Below are 13,197 nucleotides of genomic sequence, written 5' to 3' on the forward strand. Positions count from 1 at the left end.
CCCATTCCTGTATTAAACACCCATTAAAATTAGGTAGGAAGGTAATATTGAGGGATATGAACAGATATTCATGATATATCATTAAGCGATAAAGGTAAATTATAAAACCTGATGTTAGTAAGGTTCTCATTTGAGGTAGAACTGGCATACAGATAAATTATATATTTACGTATAAAAACCAAAAGATACACAAGTTATTGGTTTAAGATACACAAACGCTAACATGAAGTTATTTTTGGTGCTATGATTACTAGTGACTTCTCTTTTCTTCTTCATGCCAATGTGAATTTTCAAAACTTTGTGTGATGAACGTGAATACATTTTCCATGAGAAAATGAAATTACTTAAATATGATCTAGTGGGTACAGTGCCCATAAATCCCAGTAATAAAGACGTTGTAACCTTCTTAGCCCCAGAATTTCAGAAATACTGTCTGTAAACGACTGCTCCAGGAATGAAGACGATTGTAGAAATTTGGACGTAAAAGACAAGACATAGATGTGTTGGGAAATATTCATGAGGAGCATAATCTAGTTTTCTTTTGTTTTCTAAATGCCGTCTTGATCCAGTTTGGAGGGTCGGCCTTAGAGGCTGGTCTTCCTTGAGCAGCTATTAAGTCCACACCCCAAACACTTCTCTTACCCTCACCCTTTGAGCCACACCGTGCACCTGCCCAATGCCAAACCCAGACCCTGTGCCCTGGAACCCACACAATTACTCAAACTAGCCAATCCATGGGAAGCCTGAGAAACCTCGCCGAGGCCACTCCACCTGCCATATGTAAGCTGCCTCTACTGCCCCGTGCCTAGGCACAGCCTCCCAGGTGGCCCTGCCTGGCAGCTTTCTTTTCTGAATTATAAGGAGCTCTGCTTTCAACTATGCAGTGCCAGGGAGTTGCATCCCACCCCCAAAAGAATCTTTAAATCATATAAAACAACGTGTGAGTGTCTGTATATAAGGGTACGCATGTACACGTATCTCTCTTTTCTCATAACTTCCGCCCAAGGTCATGTCATTATCCCTATGCTAGACTATTACAATAGCCTTCCAATCCAAAGTGTTTATCTTCCAACTCAAGATCCCTAATTCTTTCTAAAACAAATTACACTGTTGTGCCTCTCCTTAGAAACTCTTTTGTTCAGGTGTATAAATAGATCTGAGTCTGACTCCAGACTAGTTTTCTCATTCCTCTTATATGTGTATGACAGATCACAAGGATCTGTGCATTTGGAAAGCTCTCTGACAGTACTGTTTCTTCTGCCAGCATCACCCTCGCCATAACCAGCTGAAAACTCCCTGGTGCTTGTTCAGATACCAATACTAATATCCTCACAGCCTAGGGCAAATTTAAAACTTCCTCTTCCACCACTATAACATTTTGCAAATACACCCATAAAGTGACGTATACGTCATATTTATGCGGCTACATTTCCACCTCCCAACTACAAATCAAGACTAATAAGTATAGCTAATTTTCTCTGTGTTCTCTAATTATCACCCACCTGACTGGTAGGGCACAGTCAATAATACATCTTGCTGAGTTGAGCTGAACTATGCACATACCCGTCAGAAAATACTTACAATGTTGGGGATGATATCACTTTTATTGACAGTTTTTCCTAAACTTGAGGTTTAGGAGAAATTACAAGGGAAATGGGTGAGATATATCTGGAGTCTGTCCTAATGCTTTTATGTGACTCAAACTGTTAAATATTGAAACACCAGAGACATCTCAACAGAATTAAAGCCAGGAAACCATAAATTTAAGAGCTTCTCTCAGTTAATATTTAACTTATAGTTATTTTTCTCCATTTAAAATCAGGGGGATTTATACACTATATCCATCAGGGAAAAAATGCTAAAGAAAATGTCATTTTGGCAGTCTTTAGAAGGATGGATTCATATTTGAAGAAAAGCATATCTTCAAAATTCTGCATTTTTATAAGTTTACTCAGTACTAGAGAGACAGAAAGGGCTAGATCAAGATAAATAGACATGAATCCTTCATGTTTTGCAGAATGAACATTCAGAAAATGTAGCTGGTGTGAAAACTGCACCATTAAAAAAACTATGAAATAAAGATTTGGTCAACATACTAATAATATACTGGATTAGCACAATCTCTGCACCAGAGCAAGAATACAAATGAGAGTGATGGGAAAAAGATGGCAGTGAGACTTTAGAAGAGAGTGATACTCTGGCCCATGACTTCCCAAATTCTTGAATTTTTTATTACTTTTTTTTTTTTTTTGGCAAAAAACAGTTACAATCTAGTCTCACACTGTAATGACATTTGTAAGTCCATCTTATAATGTATTTATATTACACATGCATATATATGTATGTATACATTATGTTTTTTAACTAATTAGTTACATGAAACTTGTTGCCAATTATGACTCATTTCAGTGTTTTATTAAACCCAAAGCTTTAATCAACCCCCTTCTTGAATTGTTGATAGTTGCATATGTATCAAATAGACCCAAAAACACTTATGGATGTGAAACTGAGACCAGGGGAGAGGTGATCAATTAAATGACAGCTTTGATTAGTACTGTGTTTTTATACAGAAACCAGGTAATGCAAATAATACATTTTACTTCAAGTCCAAACTTTGGCTTCTACATTAAAAAAAAATATGTATTAACATTTTCCCTCAAAAATATAATCTTATTGATTCTGCCTCATTATCTTTCTAAATCCCAAATGAGAGACAAATTCTAAACAAATAAATAATCAAATAAATACTACCGTAAATTTTCCTTAAATTAAAAAAAAAAAAAAAGGACTATGACAAGTATCCCGCTTCTACGCCTCCATATTCATCATGAGAACTAAAGATGCATTTGAGTGCAAATGCGACTTTGCACACATGAATAAGAAGCAAACACATTAAAAACATGAAATCACATCTGCAGATAAGGTTGCCGTTCCCTTGCATTTGCTCAGTACACACCAATGTACGACCAGAGGCAGCATTTAACCCAACTCCCTGAAGGATACTTTTGTTACTTGCAGCGAGGAAGGGGAAAATGAAGCCCATTTGTCAGGGGCTGAGATGAGACCCTAACCTATTTGAATTACCATCTCTGGGCTCTTTCCATCGATTATTTTATACAACACAAGCATCCGGTTCATAGAAACTTACGCTAGAATTCTTGAGTTGTGAGTAACAGATGACAGCTGCTGGGGTGGCTGGGACATGAAGTGAGTTACAGGAGCTTAACATTCTGTATTTATTCATTCTTGGAGCCAATAAATATCTGAGAGACGTTGCTGTTTGCAAATTTGCAAGTAGAAATAAGGAACTATGGTAATCAACGGCTTTTATTTTTCAGTTCATTCTGAGTCATGAGATTTGGCGTATCAGAAAATATTGAAAAAGATACACATATAAATGTGTATATATTTAATAATTTGATACACTATTTTCACAGGAAGTACAAGATTGTTTCCTTATTATTTATTTTTTAAGTTGATTTATTTTGAGAGAGAGACAGCACAAGTGGGGGGAGGTGGCAGAGAGAGAGGGAGAGACAGAATCCCAAGCAGGCTCTGTGTTGCCAGCACAGACCCTGTTGTGGGTCCCAAACTCACCAAACTGTGAGATCATGACTTGAGCCAAAGCCAAGAGTCAGATGCTTAAGTGACTGAGCCACCCAGGTGCCCCTCCTTATTATTTTTAAAAATAAATATAAGAATACCAAAATGTGGATTAAAATATATATTTAAACAGAAGAAGAAATATTTCAAACTGTATTGCTAGTACACAAAGGAAAATAAAAATGCAAAAATAAAAATTAAAGATTTCCTTTCAAAACATGTAAAGGTACAGTCTCAAACATTGATTTCGTTGGATTTTTTTATTTTTTTAATCTTTATTTATTTTTGAGAGAGAGAGAGAGAAACAGAATGTGAGCAGGAGAGGGGCAGAGAGAGAGGGAGACACAGAATCCAAAGCAGGCTCCAGGCTTCGAGCTGTCAGCACAGAGCCCGACACAGGGCTTGAACTCAGGAACCTGGAGATCATGACCTGAGCTGAAGTCGGATGCTCAACCGACTGAGCCACCCAGGCGCCCCATTGTTTGGATTTTTTTTAAGTTTATTTATTTATATTGAGAGAGAGAGAGAGTGCCAGCTGGAGAGAGGCAGAAAGAAACAGGTAGGGAGAGAATCCAAGCAGGCTCTGGCACTATCAGAACAGAACCCTACGCAAGGCTCGATGTTAAGAACCTTGAGCTCATGACCTGAGCCTAGATCAAGATTTGGTCGCTAAACCAAATGAGCTACCCAGTACCCAATTTGGTTGCTTTAATGCTTAAAAAATTAATTGTGCGTTTGAAATCAGTAAACTGGTCTGCAATCTGCCTATTAATAGCAAGGAAAAAAAAGTTGTATCTCACATCATGTCAAACCATAATTATATGAACATTTGCACCCAGTTAATTTTGTTTGTATTCACTTAGAAATACCTGCTGAGTAGGTATTATCATTGCATTCAGGATAAGCTTGATTTGCTGAAAGGCCACAAATATCACCCAGCATACTAAATTCTCTCCGCAACTGAAGTACATTTAGAAAGAATGAAAATGAGGCATCTTCATCATTTCAAGGAAAATATTAGCTGATCTGCAAGTACTTTAGATACATGAATTAATGCAACAAATTTAAATATAGAAGACATTGTTTTCAGCTCACCTGTTATTTGAGGTGTAGAAGCTACATGAGTCTTTTGACAAAGGAAGGCAGAAAAGGCTTAAGCTCATTTTCCACTTACCTATTTTGCAAATCTATTTATCTGTCTATTATCTGTCTATTATCTATCTATCATCTAATACTGAATTAACACAATTCAAGGCCCTTAGAAACTTTCAAGACAACTACCTAATTGTAGCTTCTATCAAAAGTTTAGTTGGCGAAAATAGTATTTCAGGATAATGCTCTAAAGACTAGGTATACCAGACAGCCACATCTTGAGACAATTTACTTCTAAAAGGCCCTAGACCCCTTCCTTCACCAAACACTGGAGTGTTATGAAATCAAACTGTATGGGAGGTTGCACTTGGAGAAGGAAATGAATTTTGCATGAAGCGTATAAGAGATAGTGAGGACATTATTTCTGGGATCATGACGACTCCACTGAAGTCACATTTGAAAAGTTTTCTGTTCTGCTAAAGTTCCTCCCGGTGGTAGGCAGAATGGCCCCTGAAATATCTCCACTCCCTAATCCCAAAAAACCATGGATGCATTTATTTTAATGTTTATTTATTTTGAGACAGAGACCATGAGTGGGGTAAGAGTGGACAGGGAAGGGGAGGGGGAGGGGGAGGGGAGGAAGAGGGAGAATCCCAGTGTGGAGTCTGAGGCGGGCTCTCTCTCAAGCCTCAAGAGATCCCAACCTGAGCCAAAATCAAGAATCTGATGCTTAATCTTTAAAAATGCGCCCCCCCGGAATGCATTACATTCCTGGGGAAATAGAACTTTGCAGTTGTAATTAAAGTTGAAGATCTTAAAATAAGATTAACCTGGAACAAATACTTAGGCCCAAACTAATCACAAGGGTTCTTCAAAATGGAGAACTGTCTCCAGGCAGAGCAAAAGAAATTCAGCCAAAGACAAGTTGCAAGGCACTCAAAGCATGAGATCTTAACCTCTCACTGCTGGTTTGGAGATAGAGAGGGTGAAGTGGTCAGGAATGCAGATGGTTAGAAGGAATTTCCTGGATGGTACTCAACAAGGAACTTAGCCAGAAAATAAATAAATAAATAAATAAATACAATAAAAACTGCAAGAATTGTGCAAACAACCTGAATGATCTTGGAAGTGGATTTCCCCTCAGGGCCTGGAGGTAAGAGCTCCCGGCACCTAACACAAGGTAGGCCTTGGGAGACGTACCACCAGTCAGCCCACTGGGACTTCGAACCTACCGAGTTAGTATATTTTTGTCATTTTAAACAATATGTTTGTAGCAATTTACTACCACAGCAATAGAGAACGAATACCCTCACCCACAGGAGATAATGTACTTCATACTTTACATAACAAATACATGACCCATGACAATCTCTTAGGCTGGTTGGAAAGATGCTCACAGCTATTTTACATTTTATCATAGAAACTATGCCAACCTTTATCTCTAGTATGATTGTCTTTTTCTTGTCATGTATCCTAATTTTTATCTTTAGTATAAAAAATATTCTAACTTTCACAATGCAATCATGATTATGTTTTCATCGATTTTTCAAAAATTTGCAAAGCTATGCCTCCGTTAGAAATAAGTAAAATACAAATATAAAAAAATAATATTAATTTTATTTATATTTAGTTATAGTTTCATTCATTGTGAAATATTTAAATAGAGTTCACAGGAATGCTCAAAATCAAAGGTAAAATAAATTAGATTGGTTGTGTTTCATAACCAACACTCACTTTTTCTTTCTGTCTTCTTTCCTTTCTTTCTTTCTTTCTTTTTCTTTCTTTCTTTCTTTCTTCTTTCTTTCCTTTCTTTTTCATAACAGCAGCCTGACTTTTTCCTGGGATTTAACCCTCCTGCATATTGGTAGCATATTCTCATTACTTCGGTGAAGGGAATATCCTCTGAGTTCTTTGGGGGATAGCTGGTAGATTCTCTGTTCTTCTATAATTAATCCATTTAGTATGTCCAGCATGGTGAGCCTTTTGAACACATCCTCAATACTCTAGACTGTTTTGGAATCTCCACCTAATTTGCCAGTAGCTATTAATTTTTATAAGCTTTGTTAAAACAAAATTGCCCTGGGAAAAGCTAACCAGGTGAGGAAGGCTTTACTCAATGGTGCCACAATGGAGCATAAGACTAAAATGCAGTCTGAGTTCAACTGCATGGAAACAAAGGAAGGGAGAGTTTTTCAGAGCTGGGAAATGGTGGAGGGTCTTAGGCCACTTGTGTTTGCTAATTGGTTGTACTTAAAGGACACACTGCATCTTAATGACTGGGGGCAGTTTTATATTTTGGATCAAGGTGCCCACTACAGGAAATTAGGTTTCCTCCCTTCCTTAGGGACTGGGAAAAAGGGGAGTTATATCAAAAGATTCAAATTTCCAGTTATAAAATAAATCATGGGATGTTATGTACAGCATGACAAATATAGTGAATAATACTACACTGCATACCTGAACATTGCTAAGAGGGTAAATCTAAAAGAAGAAAAAAAGAAACGAAAAAACTTAGAGGTTGGGGGGAGCATTATCTTTCTTGATGATTATAATTCAAAGGGATAGCTCCCAGGTCCTTAAAAAAGGCAGTTCTGGATCTTAGAACTGCCAAGAAGCTTTCAAAATGATTTACATCTCAAAGGGGCAAAGAATGAATTTTCAACTGGTTTTTAAAAGTGCCCTAAGAAAAGCTAGGTCAGGGACCTGTAGTCTGGAAGAAGCTTATCTTATGTTAAATGGAGATGGGGAGTTAAATTGATTCCTAAGTATTTTATTCTTTTGATGCTATTTTAAATGGGGCCATTTTCTTAATTTCCTTTTCAAATTGTTCACTGTGTGTAGAAATGCAGCTGATTTTTATGTTGATGTACCCTGCAACTTTAATGAATTTAAGTATTAGTTCTAACGGTTTTTATCTTGTCTTCTGTGCAGTCTTCAGGATTTTCTGCATGCAAGATTATGTCATCTGTAAACACAGATAGTTTATGTCTTTTCCAATTTGGATGCTTTTATTTCTTTTTCTTGACTGTTCTGGCTAGGATTTTCATACAATGCTAAATAGAAGTGGTGAGAGTGGGCATCCCTGCTTTTTTGTTCCAGGTCTTAGAAGAAAAAATTTCAGTGTCCCATCATTGAGTATGATGATAGTTGGGAGCTTTTCACATACAGCTCTTATTGTAGTGCATAAGTTTCTTCTACACCTAATTTGTTGACAGTTTCTTTTCTTTTTTTTTAATCAGAAAAAGGGTTGCATTTTGCCAATTATTTTCTCTGCATCTAAGTATTCTTAGCACAGACATGAATAATAATAATAATAATAATAATAATAATGTGAGAGTAAGCTTCTACAGGTGACATATATGTTTATCGTGGGGGAACCTAATGAGTGCAGGCCAGTCTGGGTGGTGAAAAAATTCACCCAAAGCAAAATAAAGGAGATAGAAGTTTATTGAATACAATGTAAGGAAGCAGTGGGCAGGACAGCAAAGGAGAGACTGTCTGCCACGAGTCAGGGGCGATGGGGGGGGGGTGTGCTGTATTTAAAGGGGGCAGTGAGAAGGTATGGGAATCTATGGAATTTTCCTTTTTTGGCATGTGTGCCCAGCTGTAAGTAGCCCATTGGTCGGCTATGGCTTATAGATATTTCGAGGTGAGTCGCCTAATAAGCCTGTTTGCATTCAGCCCAGTGGTCACTGTGGGCCCTGTCACCTTACTCAGGTTTCCATTGTTCAAGCCTGTTGCCTAAAGGAGGCCTCTACATTTACGGCATAGATTGTGATGCTATTTTCACCGAAATATACTTATCTCCAAACTTTTCAAGCTCCAGACATTAAATGTGTACAACTTTTGGTATGTCAATCATACCTCAATAAAGTGGTTGACAAGAAAAAGAAGAGAGAGAGAAAGAAAAAAAAAATATGAAGGGGATGTTAAGACTATCTTTGTCGGCTTTAGCAGCACAGTAGAATCAGCTCATTGACAGAAGGCAGAACCCTGAATATGGGGAGAGTACCCCTTGGTGTCAACAAACTCTCCCCTAATCAGTTTAAAATATCCTCCCCCTCCCTGGTCCAAGATCCTCATGATCCATTTGCAGACCTGCTCTCTTCTGGCCTGCCGATACATCTGAAGGTTCTGCAATTCCTTTGGTGAATAATCCCTTTGTTAGAATAGCAAGGCCGGTGTTTATGGAGCCATGCCGAGACTTGACCCAAGGTATTGGTATAGGATGGTGTAGCTTACAGCGTTATCTTTGAATCCGCAGCATTACCACCTATTAGCTTGTTAGAATGCATATTTATAATGCACCTCAATTTAGTAAATCAGAATTACTGGGGATGCGAAATGAGATACTTAATGTGAGCCATCTGTCCAGGTGATGTGTGCACACATAATAGGGTGAGACAAACACTGCCGAGGGCAAACATTATCTAGTAATGCACGCACTTCCTCTGAGTTCGTTGCATTTTTTTTTTTCCCAGATAAAGGGAAGTCTTTATTATACAGCAAGGTGGAGGCATCACTTCTGTTGCCTGGAGAAGTCAAACAAATTTGTGGGTTCAAGTTTCTTAAAAGCATCTGCCCATTTATCCCTGCCTCAGGTCTCAGGATCTCACCTCTTTCTATCACTATGAACACCTTAGTGTAAAATGTTCCCCAGGGCTGAAATTTTATCTGCTTTTATAAGTGGCTAACTTGTAAGAGGGAACTCTCTTTAAATAGGACAGCAACATTCTGTGACTTGATAGCTGGCCTAACTTGAGCCTGTCACATTTTTTTTTCTTTTAAGGTTTTGATTTTAGTTAGAATCTTCTGATTATATCCTCACTCCTTATAATTATTTATAATTGTCATTTTCCAATACTGCTCAATACAGCCAAAGAGAAACCCATCTTCCTATACTGCATCCAAATTCACGATATCTGAGGGTCTTAATACTTCACATGCTTATTAGGTTGAGTTCTTACTCCCTCACATTACCATTCCTGATCAGAGAATGACACACTACTTGAATCACAGAAGAAGAATCTGTTGGCTAGAGAACCACCTTAATACCTACTCTCTTTGTTTAGGTTTTCCCAAAATCAACCCTGAGACAGGAATTTAAATATAAGTAGTTTGTTGGGAGATAATCTAAGAAATCATCAGTTTTGTGGGAAAGCTAGACCAACAACACATTCAAACACCTACATTACATCAACTGAATTTTGAATATTTATTTAATCAATGATTATACTCTATATCAGGAGTCAGAAAATATGTTCAGTAAAGGGCCAGTGAATAGTTCAGGTTTTGCAGACCCAATTAGCTCTGTCACAACTACTCAACTAGTCATTATAGGACAAAAGCAGACATAGATAATGTGTTGAATGATCATAGATACTTACAATAATATATTATTTCCAAAAAGACGTGATGGGCTGGATTTGACCCAGGGGCCATATTTCACCAACTTCTACTCTATGTTGGAACCTACTTGAGGACAGGAATGTGACTTTTCATCGGTATAACCTAAGTATCTAGCCAATGCTGAACACATGGATATTTATAGACTAAATGAATGAAGTTTTTATGTGTTCAAAGACTCTATGGATGATTACTTTGAGTTGATTTTTCCACTTACCCAGTTCGATGAACTTGAAAATCAGGTTGCTTTTTAGAATCTAAGCTTGAAACTAAAACCCAGGTTTGAGTCATCCATAGTTGTCTATACAAAGGAGTAGCATTGCACCACCCAAACATGCTGGGCAGTAACCTAATTTACTCTATTGGCTTTTTTTTTTTTCTTTCTTCCTTTTTTTTTTTTTAACTTTTTTTTTTTTTCTTTTTATGGTTTACTTTATGGCTTTTTTTTTTCTGTTGACTTTGATAAAAAATAAAACTTTCTTTAGTAGGTCAATTGTAAAGACATAAAAAATAGATGATGTAGAGAGAGAGCTATATTTTGACTGATTACCACAACTCTCTCCAAGGTAGGAAGTTGGGGCTTCAAGGATTTAACCTCATTGCCCTGATGACAAACAGAACACCCTTCTGATTCAATCATGTTTGCTAGATATTTCACCTTGTTCCTTCCTACTTTTTTTTTGTCCTACCTACTTTTGGTTGAAAAAAAAATACATATAAAATGTATTATGATCCCATTCATAAAGTCCAACTACATTTAAAACTAAGCATTATACTATACAAAATGTGGACAGTAAATTTATGAAGAAAAGCAATGGGAAATTCGGTATTCAGTGTGTAAGAGAATAGTTAGAAGGAATCTTCAAAGGAACAGTGTATTCAATTATTAAACAGGAGGGTATGTGCACAGGTTTTCCTTACATTGTATTAGCACCTGATCTTTCTGTTACAAATGCTGCTTTGCATGCAATTCCTATATAATGAAAAAAGTATTTCCCCGAAGATTTGTATATCTTCCTTCTTGGAAGTTGTTGAGTAATGTGGAATTCTACTCACAACTAATCAAAACAATGCTCAGTCAAAATGAAGCATTTCCATGCATGGATTAGCAACTCTCGCAGATATTGGATATATGCAGAAAATTGAAGGAAACATTTTTTCCTCAAAACATATAGGAAGATCAGTTCTAGATGTCGATTTTTTAGCTCTTTCTTCCACTGGATGATACAGCATTGTTGTTCCCTTTCCTTTCTGATTGAGGCTACGATTTGAACAATGTATTCACGCATAAATCCTGCATTGGCACCTGCTCCTGGAATCATATATAGAAAAGGAAACATAGAAAACACAATTAAAAGCACAAGCATTTTAAGTTTACATCTTCTTGATTTATTTAATATTACAAACTATTTTTGTTACCCTGTTCATTATACAAGTAATATAAAACAGCAGCCTCTCATTGGTGAAATGTTTTTTATAGTAATTTAAAGAATAATTGCATAGAGTCATGTGCTATATGTATTCTCTTTTATAATAAAAAATGGTATTGAGCATAATTATAAGAATTAATGACCTTGCATTAGTGTAGCCTTAAATCAAGCAAAGCCTGTAAATTATTTTAATTGCAGCATCCAGTTAAAATATTTTGGTCAATGAGCCTTTACAAATTGTATTAAAATGTGCAAAAATAATTTCGCTCTGATATATATCATGCTCACACACATTTATGATGACCAACTTTAAAATACAATCTTCCCTTCAACCTTTTCTTCTAGAATTATATATGCATTTCTTAACTTTGAATTTAAGAAGTCAGACTAACTTCAGACTCTCTTGGCACTCCCTGAAGTGGTAAAAACATTGTACACTTTTTTTTTCCTCATAAGCCTAACTAGTTCTCCAGTTACTAAGTGAAACTACTGTCTCTGCCTATACTACTGTGCTATTATTGAGTAACAAAATGCCACATTTAGCAGCTTTGTAAAGTACATATTTATTATCTCACAATTGTCTTGGGTCAGGATCCTCCCACATTTTAGCTAATCATCCATTTGGTTCCTTACAATGTTAACATCAAGATGTCAACTGGGTCTTTTTTTTTCTCCTAAGGCCTGGGGGACTTCTTCTAGGCTTACAAGGTTGTTGGCAGAATTCAGTTCCTTCTGGCTGTAGCACCAATATCCCCATTTTCTCTCTCTGTCTCCTGGGGAATGTTCTTAGCTTCTGGAAGCTACCCATAGTCCCTTGACATTTGGCCCAGAACATGGCAGCTTACTTCTACAAAACCAGCAAGAAAATCTCTCTCTGTTCAGTCAACTAAGATGGCGTCTTCTATAACATACCATAATCACCAGAGTGACTATCTCTTATTTTTGTGTCCAGCTTACACTCATGGGTAGGTCCTGCACCAGGAGCAGGAATCCTGTGGGCCATCTTAGAATTCTGCCCCCCATACTGCCCCAGTCACATATTTCAGCCACAAGCAGAAAATGGTCTCTCCTGGTCCCGAGAAAGTAACTTTTTGTCATAGTCGGCAACCAACAAACTGGAAAATGTTCAACATTTACTCTTGAATGAAATCAGGATTATCGATGCAAGAATGAAGAAGGGTTTGAATAAGTTCAGAGAATTTCTGGTCACGAAACAATGTCTGATTTGTTATACCTCTGAATATTAAGCACGGACCATCTCATGATACCTGATCCCATGTTCTCTCATAAAGCGGGCTATCCAAACTCGTGAAGATGTGGACACTGCTCCTTCTTATGATTTAATAAACATCTAGCCATGGCCCGAAGTAGGTTTTAACTATAAAAGTGATCTTCTAGAAATGAAATTATTATCTATGCAGAACAATGTTCCACTTCATCACTCAATCCCCAAATCCCCTTTACATATTCACCTCAAAGCTGGTGAATGTTTGATAATCATGGAAAACTTGAGAAATGTATTAAAAACTTTTACAATTCAAAACATATCCCCAAAATGAAAGAGATAGTACCATAGACTCACAAAATGACAACCAGGGCAGCAGATAGCCAAGGTCAAAAGCAGAGAAATAACGCCTTCCACCTGTTTTTCACATTAATATGGAAT

Source organism: Leopardus geoffroyi, chromosome A1, assembly GCF_018350155.1.
Source record: "Leopardus geoffroyi isolate Oge1 chromosome A1, O.geoffroyi_Oge1_pat1.0, whole genome shotgun sequence".
NCBI lineage: Eukaryota > Metazoa > Chordata > Mammalia > Carnivora > Felidae > Leopardus > Leopardus geoffroyi.